Source organism: Myiozetetes cayanensis, unplaced genomic scaffold, assembly GCF_022539395.1.
Source record: "Myiozetetes cayanensis isolate MyiCay16 unplaced genomic scaffold, myiCay2020 scf2-11, whole genome shotgun sequence".
NCBI classification, from domain to species: Eukaryota; Metazoa; Chordata; class Aves; order Passeriformes; family Tyrannidae; genus Myiozetetes; species Myiozetetes cayanensis.
Window position 1 is genome coordinate 99,076,922 of NW_026087411.1, and position 17,769 is coordinate 99,094,690.

The following is a 17,769-nucleotide window of genomic DNA, read 5'->3' on the forward strand; positions in this document are numbered from 1 at the left end:
TGCTGTTTTTTAAAAGTGCTCCAGAAATTTTTAAGTGGAAATGTTATCTTTTTCTGTATAAGTCTAAGAGACATTAATAGCTAATGTATTTCTGGACAAAGTCTAGAAACCATGAAGAGCACATTGGGTTCAATCAGTAAAAAATGAATAAATATGATAGAATTTCAAATGTAAAATTCCATTAAGATTTCAAGTGTCAACATTGCTGTAACATATGTCCCATATTACCGGCTTGTGTTTTACATCTATTGCAGGGTTTAGTTTTTTGGGGTTTTTTTAATTGTTGTGATTTTATACAAACCTAGCAAAATCTGTGGATTATGTAAATCGGGATGTTTTATATTAAGTTACTGAGGAAAGTCAACATTGAACTAGGTAATTATGTCCAGATCTTTTTTTTCTTTATTTTCATGATCATTCTTCATGCAGCATATTTACTACCTTTTTCAACTCAGAGCCTTGAGTGAACATATGTTAGATAGTAATTCATTTCTAAAATGAATATAACTTTGTAATAATTGACATACTATTTCAAAAAAGAGTTTCTATCACACATATTTTTCTTCCATTAGAATATATACAGTTAAAGGAGCCCAATATGAGCAAAAAAATGCAACATAAATGTCTTTCTTCTGTTATTAGAGAAACTCAAAATGCTCTGGGTTCATTTTAACCTTCAAGTTACAAAAGCACATTTTCAGTCCCTACAGCAGTGACCACATGCATGTAAATGTTAAAAGAAGGCCTCCATCATTATTTGAATTATCACTGAATTTAATTAATGTTTTATAATTTTTTTAATAATATTGTGGTAGAAACACTATATCACTTTTTAATTCATAAACTCATAAACTCATCTTTTTCTCAGCTTAATTAAATTGCCATAGGTGAATTATTTAGTTAGAGAGCAAGGACTCTGGACCAGGACCCTTTACATGTGCCAAGGCTACCATTGCAAAGGAAATCCTAAGGGAAAACTGTACATAGTAAAGTGTTGGGTTGGTTGAAAGATAATGAATTTCAAATGTTTTTGCTGGAAAGTGATATTTTCAGTGTATATGATGACCAAAAAAATCCTGTTTTTCACAGAACCATCAGCTGGTTTGAAGGCTAGAGCTAATCCAGCAGTATGTGCATCATACTGTAGATACTAAATCTTGGCGGCAGAAATCTTTGTGATAGGATTTATTGTTCTTGGGCAATACATCCCACAATGCTCTCTGACACTGGAGTTTATTTAATAGGATCAGTCCCAGACTTTTTCTTCCAGACTCTCCTATTTCATTGCTCACAGTGGGTTCTTAGAAGTTCATTTTCTTACATGTGACTTCTTCATAAATATGAGACAGAAAGGTCTTATTTTATTTCCCATCTGTTTATACTCCTTCAGTGTTCCTTTTCTACATTAACTTCCACATCTGGTTCCACACTTTCTATAGCAGACCAAAATTATGGCCACATCCACTATCTTCATGACCCCCTCTCCATTTCATGAATTTATCCACAGTAAAAATTGCCAGAGTAACAGTGTAATTTGAAGTCTTTGGGGAAGTTCATTCCTTTTGGGTGTTTTCACTTCAAGCTTCTTTCCATCTTTGCAGACTGAGGAAAAACACAGAATATATGATTACTTCTAGGAATTACCATACTAATATTGTCCCTATATCCCACTTAGAGGGTGGGGCGGGTGCCAAGTGCCATGTGCTGTCCACTGTGATGGCAAGTTTAAATACAGAGGGATTTACCCATAGAGATGTGACTAAGATCTATGACTCATTTCATTTAATTTCTGAGAATAAACAATTCTTACATGGCTCTGATTTTCTACCCTTGTTAGCTGAGCCAGATTTGCAATGGTGGCCTAGAAATGATCGTGCCTGCTATGCCGTAACAATCAAGTTAGAAAGTCACTGTTTCCCTCTCCCACCATTCATTATAATTATTTTGGATTCTTTTAATTTTGATCAAATGAGACCATTAAATGTTTTGCAATCTGACTGCTCACGGCTATTCTTTTCAAAGCTTTCAGTTTTGTCAGATTTTTATTCTAATCCTATTTTCTTGAAAATTAAACAGTGACAGCTCCCTCCCACTAACCTCTACCCTCATGTGCCTCACCTCAGTGCAGATCATACGTGATGCTCCTGTGAAAAAATACACAGAGGTTTGAAGCTGAGATTAGGACATCAAGACAAAGTCTTTGGTGGAATAACTTGACTTAAGGCAGTCAGCTGCATAAGTAGAACACCTGAGACTCTGAGTATATTCTCTGTCCACTGACTTTGTGTCTCCTGAATGCTCTCCAAGCATTTGAGAGCTGCAGACATATTACCTGAGCTCACTCTTCAAAGACATATCACAGAGGTTCCGATCTTGTAACTGAGCAGTTCCACCACCAAGGGGTTATTCCTGATGAAATGTTACTTACTATTTTCTGGTTTTGGCTTTTAATTTTAGTAATTTCATGCCACCTCTACTTCTGAAGGATAATTTTAGCTCCATTTTTTTATAGCCAGCCTTTTAGTGGGAAGTAGCAAGGCAATCAACATAACTTTTCATTGCTACTAAAAATATACAGCCTATACTTTCTAGCAGTTCCTCAGTGTTTAGGTCCTTAGTGATTTCTAAACTTTTCATTTTTCTTTTTAATGCCAAAACAGGTTGCCAGACTTCGGGGCATTAATTGCACCAAAGGTGCCAATCTTTTTTAAAAAAACCTGCCCACAGATGTTGCAATGAGTACTTCAGAATGAGAGTTCCATGAGTACTTCAGAAATTTTGGCCCTTTTTCAGAATCAAGCGCAAAAAATCTGACCATGGGGTCTTTTGAAAAATTTACCTTCACACTTTGCAAAGTATATTTGCACCTCCCTCTGAAGATCTGGAGACATGCTGCATGTACATACATATATATATATTTATGTATATATGACCTTTAACGCCTCCATTCAGTGTGTGTTCAAAAAAATACAATATGTTTCTTACTTTTCTGAGTTTCTCTGTCATAGGACAAGAGAGAGGAAAAATAAAGAGTCAAAAATTGGGTCTTTAAAAAAAAAAAAAAAAAAAAAGAAAGTGTTATTTGTGACATTGTGGAAAGAGTAAGAAAGGAAGTTCTTCTGCATTCACTCCAAGGTAGAAAAGCTGGTTTTGATCCTGAGAGCTTCTAATACTCAGAATTATAGAAATATAATTCCTTTGCTAGAAGAGGAATTAATTCTATGATTCCATGATAAAACCATTTAGATTGGAAAAGATTCTTAAGGTCACTGAGTCCAATCGTTAACCTAACACTGCATGTTCACCACAAACCATATACCCAAAGCCACATCCACACGTTTTTCAAACACTTCAAAGAATTCTGATTCCACCAGTTCCCTAGGCACCTTGCTCCAATGGCTAACCACCTTTTCAGCAAAGAAACTTTCCTAATACATAATCTAAACCTCCTCTGGTGGAACCTCAGGCCATTTCCTCTCATCCTGTCACTTTTTACTTGGGAGAAGAGACTCATCCCCACCTCTCTATAACCCCTTTTCAGGCAGTTGTAGAGGGTAGTAAGGTACCCCTGAACCTCCTTTTCTCTAGGCTAAACAACCCCAGCTCCCCTCAGCTGCTCCTCATAAGACTTGTGGCCTAGTCCTTTCACCAGCTTCATTGCCACCAGCAAAAACAATAGACAGAAAAAGACAATGGGAATGAGTGGATTGATAGCTCTACATCCACAAAGCCCTCACAGCCAAACACCACTGTTAATCATGTTACCTGTGATGCTATTAACACCATCTGCAGTGACCAGATGAATACAGATGACTGAGTTAAAAGATCAATTCCAAATACATCCCTCATTGTTTTCGGATGGCAGCCAATTATTTTCTACCCTAGTCTGGCAGTGTTTTCAGTAATAATAAAACTATCTTAGGAATCTCAGCATTTCAAAATAATTTGAGATCTTTATCACAATTAAGTTTTGTGAATCGAATCATATTTTTCAGCTAGCTCTACATGCTATCCTGTCAATTATAGTAATATATGTATCAATTTTTAATAATATTTTTAATTATTCTTCTTTTATTTTCTGTAATTTTTTGAGTATCTTCTTAACACACCCAAGTGGAAATAGCACAGAAATTTATGAAAATATTGTGATTATATGATGTATGATAAAAACATGCTCAAGTAATTTTTGGATATTATATTTTTGCAAACTAATCTCTTGTATCATAAAAGGAGTAATTTTCACCCTTTTTATGAAGGAAAATATTAGATCCAAGGGCTGTGATACAAGATCTGAATTAAATTTTCTCTTTTATAAAGGATCCAACTAGCTTTGTTTTGTCAGTGTCTCCAAACCAATGTGTTTGAAAGGAAAATTCAAATCTAATATACCGGCCTTTTGTAGACTATATAATTTTTGGCCCTCAGCTTTGAAAACAATATTTTTTCATTGGAAAAAATATGTTTTCAAAAGTGGTACTTTTAAAGTGATGTTGAAGTATTTGGCATTTGATAAGCTCTGTCCAATTAAAGTCAAAAGATGTATTAACGCTGCCTCCAACATGTGCCTCACTTTTCAAAATTTTATTCAGAGTTTATAAGATTAAAAAGTATCTTTGGAAAAAAAATATTGCCTGGCCTGCCAACTGCTCTGCAGACTGAGTCAAATAGGATTATTTCTGACTTGTGCCACATCACCAATATCAAAATACTTTGCAAGCACTTTTTCAACTCATTAACTTTATGCAACTCCATTACGCTGAAGAAGCGATACAACTCTTAGTGATGATAACAGAATTTGGGCCAGCAACTAAAGTGAAGTTTCCCATTATGCTGATGATGTGAAAAACAGTAGAATATGTACCACACCCTTCCCCTTTAACAAAATTGTGTTTGTTCGCATTCAAGCACATTAGTTCAAAGTATACACAGAAGAGATAATGTTTACTGATAAGAGTGTGATTGTAGAAATTTGTCTGTTATTTCTCTCTCTGAGTAGAATTCCTCTTAATATTAGGAGGACCTGCTTGGACATCGTTAAATGAAACAAACATCATCTTGTATTTAAAAATATTTGCTTGTGGTTTTCAGAGCAATGGTACTATACTATAACTCACTGTTGAGAGTATGTTGTAAGGGCCATATTGTGCCAATCCACAAAAGATTTAATGTGTTGCCTTTCTCTCACCATAAATCTGTTTAGCTCAATCTGTACATACCTTGCTGTGACAAAGCCCTGAAGGTGTGTTGTGCAACGCTTCTACCAGACTCTAGAGTTGGGCATCACATTAATATGTGAACATCTTTGTATGGTGTTTGTGTGACAAGGTCTTGGCAGCAGAGGGCTACAGGACTGGCTTCTGTGAGAACGTACCAGAAGCTTTCCCCATATTCAAAAGGAATTTCAGGAAGAAATTCAGGAATAATTTCTCTATGGAAAAGATGATTAAACATTGGAATGGGCTGTCCAGGGGGCTAGTGGAGTCATCATCCCTGGAGGTGTTCAAGAAACAACTGGCTCTTGGTGCTGTGGTCTAATTCACAAGGTTGTAATTCATCAGACATTGGACTCCATGATCTCAGGTGTCTTTTCCAACCTTAATAATTCTGTGAACACAGCCAATGTCACCAGGCTCCAAGATGGACCTGCCACGGGTCAAGGCCAAGCCCATCAACAACGGTGGTGGCACCTCCTCAGAGATAATGTAGTTAACAGCAGATGGAGAGAGGAGTCAGAATATGTGAGACAAACAGCTCTGCAGTCTCCAAGGTCCGTGCAGAAGGAGGGGGAGAGAAGGTGCTCCAGGTACCCAAGCAGAGACTCCTCTGCAGACTGTGGTGCAGACCATGGTGAGCTGGATGTGCCCCTGCAGCCCGTGAAGGTCCACAGGGGAGCAGAGAGCCACCTGCAGCCCATGGAGGGCCCCATGCTGGAGCAAGGGGATGTCCAAAGAGTCTGTGACCCTGTGGGAAGCCCACACTGGAGCAGTCTGCTCCTGGCAGCACCTGTGTCCCTTGGAGAGAGAAGGCTATACTGGAGTAGATTTGCCAGCAGGAACTTGTGACCCTACAGGGAATCTGTAGGACTCTGGAGCACCTTGTTCCCAAGGGACTGCATCCTGTGGAAGGGATCCACACTGGAGCAGTTCATGAAAAACTGTAGCCTGTGGGAAGGACTCAGACTGGAGAAATTTGTGGAGGACTGTCTCCCATAGGAGGGACCCCACACTGGAGCAGAAGTGAGGAGTCCTCTCACTGAGGAGGAAGGAGCAGTCATCACAAAATGTGTGAAGAAGTGACTGCAGCCCCCATTCTCCATCCTTCAGCACCACTGAGATGGAGGAGGTAGAGAAAATTGTGAGTGAAGTTAGGCCTGGGAAGAAAGAAGGGGAGGGGAGCATCCACTATTACAACATTTCTCTTCAAGAGTAAGAAGCCCTACTTCTTGGGAAGTGGCTGGACATGGAAGTAGAGAAAAAATCTTTTGTTTTCCTTTGCTTCCATGCATGGCCTTTGCTTTTGGTTTATTAAGCTGCCTTTATCTTGACCTGCAAGTTTTGTTTGTCTTATTTTCTCGCCTCCACCCCCATCCTGCTGAGGAGAAAAGCAATAGAGCAGCTTGGTAGACACCTGGCATCCAGCCAAGGTCAACTCACCACAACATACTAATATTTTGATGAGATAGTTCCTACTCTTTGGAACTGGTTCATTTTGCAGTGAGTGATAAAAACAAAATCCCATCATGGAGTTTTAAATAAGTATTAATGAAGCATTGCATAATTCTTCTTATGCCCAAATACACAAAAACTGCCTCACACATTACAGAAATTTAAGTACCTCAGTGGTATTATGGCAAAATTCTTGTCATAGCAACCTCTTTTGAATATATATTGTTCCGTGATACATTTTCTAATCTTATTTTAGTCTCTTTCTTCGAGGTAAACAGCAGCATTCAGGAAAAATTAGGACACTTTCTAGTTTTGAAGTACAAGGGGTTCAAGCACACACTTTCAATTAGGAGAAAAGAAGGAAAAATTCAAACCAAAAGAGTTTTTAAGACTTTAGAGCATACTGCCTCATGTACCAAGAGATTATTCTGTCCCTTGCATATTTGATGCAGCCTTCTGCTGTATCAGACAAAGGTACTGCTCTCCATTGAATCCCATGGAGCTTAAGTGTAGCTCTGATACACTGATAATGCTGGATTTTATAGGTTCCAGGGATTTTGTTCCCCCTTCTCTCCTGTTGTGTGTGCCAGAGGTCCCCTGTTTCCTGTCTCCAGCTGATAGTAGTGGGATGGTGGAGGGTCAAGGAGAAGGGGAGGGGGCTGGACCCCTGTCAGCTGGGAGGAGGAGGGGGCAGGGGGCTGGCAGTGTCTGACAACTGAAACAGATGATGCCGCACACCACCTATGTAAACAGAAATAGGCGCTGGGGCTGATGTAGCACAGAGATATGACCCTGCCCATAGAGCCGCTGAGTCTAGACTCCAGATGTGTTCTCACTGTTACCAGGCCAATTCAGATCCAACTGGTAAATATTTCTACCAGATGACAGTGGGCTCAGTTACAGAAATGAGGACAAAGGACAAAAATAGGCAGAAAATGAGTACTGGGCATTATTGCTGCTTAGAAAAATATTCTGCATAGTTTTGGAGATGTTAGGGGGCAATTATTTAAATAGATCATGTACATTCCTTTATTTTCTTACCATGTTCAGCTGAAAAATTTCCAAGGCAAACTGAAGGCTATTTAGGCAAATTAGTCACTTAAAATGAACTGAAACAGAGGTCTGTAAAGGATAAAATAAAATTTATACTAGGGCTTTACCATGTGGACATAAAGAAATGAGGGAAAATCATAGTCTTGATAACCTCAGGCTGGTAAATACCAGTTTATTGGGAAGTGAGTGTTATGTGATTTATTTACAGAAATGAGTGATTATAGAACAAAGAGACTCTACAGAATCAAAATCCAGGACAGAAACCCCTGTCTGCTGGTGTTTCATCACCCCATATGTAAAACTGTGTCTCCTGGTCCACGTGGTGTTCAGAATGTCATAAATTGAGTTAATTAAGAAACAACCAAGTACCACTGATGAAATCAAGGCTCTGACAAGTTTTAAGATGTTACTGGTTTGCATCTGCCTCAGTCAGCTAGAGTGAAACAATAGAGCTATGCAGTGATCTGAACTTTTCTGTCTTTTTCTTCATATACAATATCATGCCACATAACCCCTGGCAAAATATTTGCCTTTGCAGAGAGTTGCAGTCTTAGACAATGTATGCTAGGAGACTGTAAGCACGGGAGAATATTTTGTATATCCTTTATGAAGACATTTCCAAGTTGCCATAAGATCCTCTGTTTGAGTACCATGTTTGCAAGATGACTACCAATAAGTGATTTCAGCAGGAGAGATGCGAACAGAAGATACATGGCTTTAAATGGTCTCTTTCAATAACTGACAAAAGTAGGAGTCCTGCTTTCCACACTTTGAATGGCCTTCCTGAGATTAATTTGTCTGATGAGTAGAACAAAAATCACAGTACCTCAGTGTAGTTAAGATGTGGAGTTTCATATATAAAAGGAAATTATAAACCAAAGCATTTTTCAAATTTTATTTTACATAATCAGAAGTTTCTATGAATGTTGAAATATTGTTTTGCAAATCATTTATTAAAATAATCACATTAAACAAGGAATAGATTGATTCCTCACTTTGGACTCATAAACCAGCAGCAGGAGCTTTGAACTTAAGAAAAAAGGCTACCCTAATTGAAAAGTTCCTTGAGAAGACCTTTTAAATAGTTAACCTTCTAGTTATGTTATAACTGCAACTTTTTTTGTGCACACCTGTGAAGCGATTACTTTGTGTTCAAGAGATAGAGTGGATTTACTTACTAATTGGCTCTCCTTCCACTATGTTCCTTTGCTTTTTCTCTTCCCTCTCATCTTCTCTTTGTGTTTGAGGAGCTCTAGCCAAACTTCAAATATTCCTGAGGAGAAGTCAGCAAGCACTGGTACAAAATGCTTTGGCGGAATACTCGGAGAATATCAGTATATACTCTCTGGTGAGCAGTAGTGTACTGTGAAATTGCTGCATTTAATTGGGTTACAGCTGCTGATCATTTTGTGTAGCTATACTGGGGGTTTTCTAACAGATTCTCTCACTTAACACAGTTTCTTTTCTCAGACCTTTTCACCTATATACAGAGGAAAAGAAGGTACAAGTATGAGAATATGTGAACACAGACAGGTGAGAGATTGAAGCTCTGTCTTTGTACAAAACCACAGTGCTTCATCCTTCCAGAGGGAGCACAGTTCTAGCATTTATTCACCTAAAGGATTGATACTAAGCTTCACAGTACCAAAATAAACAATTAAAAACTGACATCAATTAGACATATAAGGCCTGAGGACACAGAGGGCATAACACAAAGTTTTATTTTTTGGCAGAGAATAAAAGCATAATAAAAAGCATTGAGTAGACCCTACAAGAAGAAAGAAAAACCACAACCTTTTGGTTTCCTTCACCAGAGGATGCCTTCTCTTCCATCACCGTCAGTTCTCAACAGGAACAACATCTAAGAACTGACCCCATTCTCATTCCTTTCTCTCCTGAGAAGAGCTTTTTAAACAGTGGACAGCTCTTTGATCTGCTGGTTTCCTGTAGTTATTCACACCATGGTTATTCAGCAGCTCCACCTCACTTACCAGGTCAATAAACATAATTTAAGCAATATCACATAGTAGCGCCCACTGAATATTAAATTATAATAAGTTTTCATCTCCCACAACCTGTGTCTCAGAAAATCTGCTGACTTCCTCCCCATGAATGAATCATCTATTTTTGGCTGACTGGGAGTAGGTGAGGACCGTCATGTCCCAAGAGGATCCAACTTTAAGAATGCAATGTCACATTTCATGTTTTCTTTATTAAGAGAATGCTAAATGTTTTCAGCCTCAAGATTAGTTACCCCAAAGTTGTACCAAACCTTTTTTCTCTAGAACAAAAAGCCTGGAAATTAAAGGATGAGAGAAACAGAGACAGAAACCTCTGAGCTAATATAAAGCTGAGAGGATCAAATGGGAAACAACTGACATTTTAGGTGCCATTAGTACCTTGCTAAAATATCCAAATTGCCACAAAGGCTATAAATGTGGTTACATCAAAAAGTGGTTATAATGCAAACAGATATTCAAAAACAACATTATTTTCAAGAAAATTACAACCTAATATCTGAAGGAAGTTAATTTTGCTACAAGCTGCTATTGATAACTATGATGAAACAGTGTTGAGAATGCCTGAAATAGACTCAACAATTTCTTCAGTTCTGCACATAAATATTGCTTTGCTCATACAAATGCAGTTGTATAGAGATAACACATACCAAGAAAAGATACTATATAGATTGTGTAAAAGAACTGTTGCTTAATGTGATCTGCCCCATCTTTTCTCTTCCTCTTTCACTTATCTATTTTATTTATTTTTAAAGAGTCTCATAGGTCTTTATTTGGACTTTTAGACTTCAAAACACCTTTCGACTTTGAAACACCTTTAGACATCCAGTTGTGTGCCCATGTACAACATTTAGCTCAATGCTACTAGCATGTGCATTTCCTGATTTTTATCTAAAAATTTTCTTCCATTCTTTGGTGACTGATTATCATAGGACATTAGAAGGTAATTCACAAAGTAATAGTGCATTTGAGTTTGGGGAAGAGAAAAATATATGCATATATGTTTTCATCCAGACAAACAAAAAACTCTGGAAAAATAGTAAAGAATGGTCATTTATTTTAGCTTAATTAGTTTTTATTTGCAAATAAGAGCTGTTACGGTGGTACTGCATAAGAAAATCCATGTATATTTTTTGAAAGGGTTAAGATATCTCTTGATTGTTTTTAAAACAGTTGCATTTTCTATTGATTGAAAAAGGTTGAGAACCAGTGTTCCAGAAAATCCCCACCCAATGGATGGGTACAATAAAAGGTAATTAATGGCTATATTCGTTAGATAGTTAGTATGCAAAGGAGAAAGCCTAAATCAGGAAGCCAGTAAATTTAAGGGGGAAAAAAAAAAAAAGACCTCAGAGAATGCAGAATTTCCAGAGGCAAAACAAAGAAGCCAAAGCACCAGTAGGAATATTTAAAATGGGCAAACACAGGAAGTTTCTGAGCAGAACACAGGAAGAGATGGGAATTCAGTCATTTCTAGTGGGAGTCGGGAGAGAGTTTGAGTTCACTGAAGAACCAGCCAAGTTGAAGACAAGTGGTCCTGGTTCAGAGAAAAATCTCTTTTATTCTGGAGAAAACTCATTTGGGAAAGGATCCTGATCTATGAAAAGCCTCCAACATGCTTGTGCACATATCCGAAGAATGATCCATACTGTGAAATTGTTGGCCTATAGCAGGGAAATGAGGAGAGAGATTGCATTTTTTGCTTCAATTTTGTGAGTTTTTTTACTAAAGCATTACAATTTTACCCTTTATTTTTCAATTAAATACAACAATGCTTAAAAAACAGAACACAGGCCTTCATGGGTAGCTCTACACTTAAAAATTATGCAGTGCTTCCCAAGGCTTAGCAACTAGTAACTTACACCATTAAATTGCTGAAATGATCCCAGGACATTACTAGTCCCATCCCAGAGTCTTCCTGGGCGTGGTGTAGGAGCAAGTATGGCCCAAGGAGCACTTCAGTAGGCAGCTGGGATGGTACCATCCTATTCGGAAGGTAGGAAGGCTGAACACTGTGATTGCCAATCATTTCATTCCAGTTTGCCTCAGTGAATCACATGATTCATTTGCTAGCATAGATATAGACTGTATATGCATGTGCTGTGTTTATCATGGAGTCCTAAAGAAGTAAATTATAAGCCAGCAATATCAGTCCATTTTATAGAATTATGAAAACCATATAAGAACTGCAAGAGGTGTGATATTTTGTTTCAGGACTAAAACATCAGTATCACAACAAGGAGATCCTTGACTGTTGGAATTCTGACTTAAATCAGTTTTACCGAATCACGGAGTAGATGAGGTTAAAAGGCATCTTTGGAGATTGACTGGTCTAACCCCCATGCTCAAAGTAGAATCAAGGTGAACTGGCTGCCCAAGACCATGTCCGGTCAGTTTTGAATAACTTCAAGGATAGAGACTCTGCAACTTCTTTGGGCCACTTGTTTCACTGCTTAAAAAAAAAATTATAGTAAAAGAGTTTTTCTAACGTTTAAATTGAATTTCCATTATTTCAGTTTTATTTCAGATTGTGCCTACTGCTTCTCATCCTTTAACTGGATACCACTGAGAAGCGTCTGGCTCCAGGCTGATCAGTTCCAGCTCTCTTAGCATCTCTTCATGTATTAGATGCTCCCACTACTCCATCCTGTCCATGCCTTTTACTGGACTCACTCCAATATGTCCGATGTACCTCAGCAGGGCTGAGAAGAGGGGAAGGATCACCTTCCTCAACCTTCTGGCAAAACATCAAAAGAGGAAAAAAGAATATTTCAGAAGAATTATCTACTGATTTCTTGATACTTCCACAGAATGATATCAAAGTGGAAAAAATATAAACTCAGTTAACAATGTGCTTCTAAATCAACTTTATGGCCTTTTGTGATTTTTTTTAAGTGTGTATTTTTCTGGTGTTGCACCTGAGACACCTCATCAGATATCCTACATTCTTATTACAAGAAAAGAATACAACGCGATAAGATTGTAATTAATAAGGAATAAATTTGTAGTATTGATAAAATTATGCTCGTAAAATAGAAGGATAGAAACTGATCAAGAGTAGTCTCAAAGAAGAACTCATGTAACTTGAAACCACATTCCCACTTTTCTGTCACAATAGTTTATACAAATCATGGAAACAAATTATTAATATTTACTACTACACTGCCTGTAACTGTCTTGAGCTATGTTAAGCTTGATTAGGACTTGCATATTTAAAACTTGGTTTAGATTTAATTAAGTGGCATATAGGCATGTTTTTGGTTCATCTTTTCAGTTACTGTTGACAAAGAGACAGCAGGATGTTCAGTGTTTTTAAAGTGTAAGTATTTTAAAACAAGTACATAGACAGCCTCTAGCAATATTCAGAGTCATTTAGGAATAATCTGAGGGCTGCATTTGGTGCACTGACAACATCCATTTCCTCTAAGATTTTAATTTGGCACGTCATTAATAACATCAGACTAACATATTACTCCTGGCACATGGTAACTGCAAGATGATTATCCCTGGATGCCATGCTTGTAAGGCTCTGTCTTCACTATGGGGATCCCATGGTCTGCCCTGTAGCCCTCATAACCTCGCAGACCAGATTACAATATCTGCTTAGAGGTCACCATGACAGTTTTCCATCAGCTTTCATCTTTCCTAGGGCTCCAAGTGTGGATAGCAGGGGAATACGATGTACACGCAGGTCTTACCTAGTAGGAAATTGCAGTGCAGAGGGAGCATGACTCCAGCCCTGGGAGCTGGAAACTACAACTACAACTCAATCTGTGCAACACGAGCAAACCAGACCATTAAATCCTTGTGCCTGTTTTTCTAAATATTCTTATTTGGCAGTGCTGCAATACCCAGGGTTTCACTGGCAGAGGTATAATTCCTTCCTGAACCTACCATTAGTACTTTTCCATCACAAGTAGACTTCCTGAAGGGAGGACAGGGAAGAAGATAAGATGTCTAGGACTGCAAACAGCACAGAATGTGTCTCATGCTCCCACATGGCATAGGAGTGCGCTCAGAGCAGGGTAATGCTTCAGACATTTCACTACATCTCCAGCAATGAATCAAACAGGGCCAAAGATGTCATGCATCATTTTAAGTGCTAGCGCATCCCTGGAATGAGCTTGATCCATGCCTAGCTGGCAACTCCTTTAGGAAATCCCCAGCCATGGTTTAGTGCCAGCGATCATTGTCAGGAGACAGTCGAGCTGAAGCTACAGAGCAGCAACATGAACACCAGCCCTGGTCCTACTTTATGCCCTAGTGCAGAAGTAGAAAGTGTAGCAATTTCCAGACTTCTTCCACAGTTTCAGATATTTACATAAAGGAAAGTTTATGTAAAATGGCCCCTCACAGAAGCTACTGTTGAAGCAGTAGATAGAAAATGATGGGAAAGAATTACAAGATACTTGTGATTAATCTTTTTTTAATTTTTTTCCTTAGTCCCCTGTTTCTCTGTGGTCTTTTTAACCCAAGTGGGACATGGTCCTAATTTGTGGATGTTGGAGGCTTGAGTAAAAATTGTGCACATAGTTCAGGTCAAACTCTTTATTTCATCTTCTAATTTAATTGCAGTGTGTTTTAGGTGGCTAAGAGTTTGCAACTTGAAGGTCTTTTCCATTCTGGAAGCTAAACTGATATATGGGTGACTAAAGCCACCACGGTAGATTATTGTTATTGATTTTTCCTAAGCAACTCTCCCTACTTCTCATGCGAATTAAGACAAAAACTGAGCAACCTAGTCTACTGGAAGGTGTCCTTGCCCATAGCAGGAGGGTTGGAACTAGATGACCTTTAAGGTCCCTTCCAACCCAGACCATTCTATGATTGAAAAATGAAGCTTTATTGTGTGTTAGTTTTTGATTAACCTGATGTCTCCTAGGGTAAAATAAGAATACTTTACAGTTTCCACCTCTAAAATCTTGCAGAACATAACAGCTATAGTCTTTAGTAGTTCAGTTTAAGTCACACTGATAGACTTGTTTCTTTCAAGGGAGTATTTTTTCACAGGACTGTTCTAAAAAATAGCTGAAATCCCTCCAAGTAATATCTTTCTTTCTCTCACTTCTCCATTAACTTTCCTTTTGTTTTGCCATCTGTCCTCAGGATCAACTTCATTACATAGCAATTGAAACTCCATATTAGCCTTCATGTTTGTACAACGAAAAACATAGTTCATTTGCACAAGGAGTACCATGGAATTTTTCTTAAAGATTAGCAGAGAACATGACATGAAAATTGGAAGTCCAGCCATTTAGCAACTGACCAGCCTGAACAGGCTTGACACCAAATCTGACTGTAATCTGTGAATATGTTATATCTTGCACAGTGTTCCCTCTTGCCTTTGGTAACCATTTCTGTATTGTGATCAAGAAATTTTGACAGAAACTGTACACTATTGTTCTAGGCCCACCTGCAAACATCCAGGCTCCTAAAGAGCTAAATAGATGCAGAAGAGAGAATCAAATATTAGACTAGTGTAAGTATGTATTCCAAAGGTATGTATTCCAAAGTGTGATAGTTAGTCGAGCTGAGGAGTGGTCTCCAGCTTGCCTTTTTCTACAGCAGTTCTACACCTAGTTTAGAGCCCGTCTTCTGTATTCCATTTGAAAATGCTTTAAACAGATTTCAGTGACATGAAGATGGCTGTGGTTCATTGTTTTGTCACTTCATTAGAGTATGGTATTGCAGTAGTATCTGGAGGATTCATTCACATACATAGGCACTGTGAAAAACACAGATCATTTCCTGCCCCACAAATTTACAGTTAGCAGTGAATAACTGATATGAATTACTTAACATTCAAAATCACAGTTCAAAGAAGTGGAACTTCCTATTTGGGGAAAAAAAAAAAAAAGGGAATCCACCATGTGTTCAGGGCTGTTTCAAAATGAATGGAATAATTTCCAGTCAAGCATGATTAAAAGCCCTAAAATGTTACATCTATTTTATGAAGATGGGTTTCTTCAGACATACACAAATTTTGGTGATAAAAGTAACTTCTGTTTCAGACTAATAAAAAGTTGAATCTGCAAAAAAAATTGCAGAGAATTTCCCTGTCACGTTTTTCCCATTAAGCCATTTACAATAGAGATCAGATACACAAAGTGTAGTCTGATAGAGAGAAACACTTTATTCTCTCTTATTGAAAATAACACTGAAGCATTAAAGCATTATCTTCCACATGATGTGCATTCACTGGAATCAGATTATACAGATTCATCTATTAAAAACATGTGTAAACCCATGTCACACCCAGTATGCTGTTGGATACAATCCATCAACAGACTTTTGCAACCTCTGTTTTGGTTCAGTTGTGTGCATGTGCATCATTAGCAAAACTACAATATCAGTTTCCTGATCTGTGTACTATTAAACACTCCAGAAGAGCTTTTGCTTTGAAACTTACAATTGCAAAAACTGTCATTGCCAGAAGCCTATAGCCAAAAACTCTGTTCCACTACGGCTTAACAGACTGAACATTTCCTGTTACATTCAAGAAACACTAAGTCCAGTACGTTGTGGTACACAATTAGGCACACTTCTTCATTAAAATAATTGTCTAATGTCCATCAAATAAACAATAAAACCAAAATCGTTCATGGAGACTTAATGGAACCAGTGGCTCTTATATTAATAGATAAATTTACCAAAAAAAAAAAAAAAAAATTCTCAGAAACTGAGTTTCAGTGGTTTTTATTCTTTGCTGGTTTGGTTGTTTTGGGGTTTGTTTTGAGTGGGTTTTTTTTGTTTATGGTGGTATTGTTGGTATGGTTCAGGGTTTCTTTTGGCAATCTTTCCTTTTCCAATCTGTTGTAGAGAATGGAAGCATTGAATACCATGTAATAGTATCTGTCAACAATCTGAGCTCCCAAAAAACATAATGAAGCTTGAAATCCTTAAGGACTGTTTCAGAACTTTTCATAATATTTCATGCTTTTATTTCATTTAAGTGAGGCTGGAACAGGACTTCTTTGGAATGGAGAACAAGTTAATTCATGCAAACCTATGTAGGACCTCCTATTTTTCTGTGCAGACTACTAGCAGGGAGTAAAATCCATGTGTATTACTTTTTCCTCCTGTAAGAAGAGTTTTCATAGCCATGCAGTCACAGTACATTAACTCAAATTTCCACATAGGTATCAAGAAAAACTTGAGTTGCACCACTCAGGGAATAACACACACACAGACACACTTTTTCCATTACAAAAATTTACAAATAATTGAATGGCCACTCCCGGGCAGATGGAGCTCGTTAGCCCTTAAAGGCAACCCATCTACGTCCTAAGGACCTCGCTGCCACCGTCCAAGCTCGCTTGGCCCCGGCAGATGAACCTTAGGATTAAAGGGTGGGCTCAGTTCCGCACACACTGTGTCTCACCTAAAAAATCCAATGTGCAGGCTGGAAGGTGTAAAGACCTTCCCCGGATCTTCACTCGCGAAGACTGGCCATTATTATATATTATATAAATTTTGAAGTCACAGGAATTAAAGAAAGGCAGAATATCAAAGGCATCTAAAAGACAGAAAGTTAGCATTACAGTCTTTAGCCTTGTCTCCAAAAAGGTCAGTGAGTAAGACATCAGTTTTTACGAGCTGTCAAAGTGATGGGCAGGTGGTTAAGATCTATTTCTTTGTTGACTAGGGAGGATGTTTGGGCAATTACTATGGAGACACAGTCAATGTTTTAAGTACACATTAGGTGCATTGGTCCTATTAGGTGCTATTTTTCTCCTTATCACTGTTCCATTCATCCTTGTATTTTCAGCATTCATTTTAATGGTGTTTCATTATAATTCAGGAGCCTTAATGTATTTTCCCTAACTTTTCACTGTAAACTCCTACATTGTTGTAATAATATGAAAAGAAAGAAAACCAAGATGTAATGTCAGTGCAAACCAAGAAACAATATTCCAATGCATCCTCAAAGGATCTGATGTCTCCCTGTTGTTCTAAGGCATGGTTTCAGTGGAGTGGAAAGATGTAAAATGGAAGATAAATGGATAAAGGTAGATTATTGAAGGAAAAGGAAA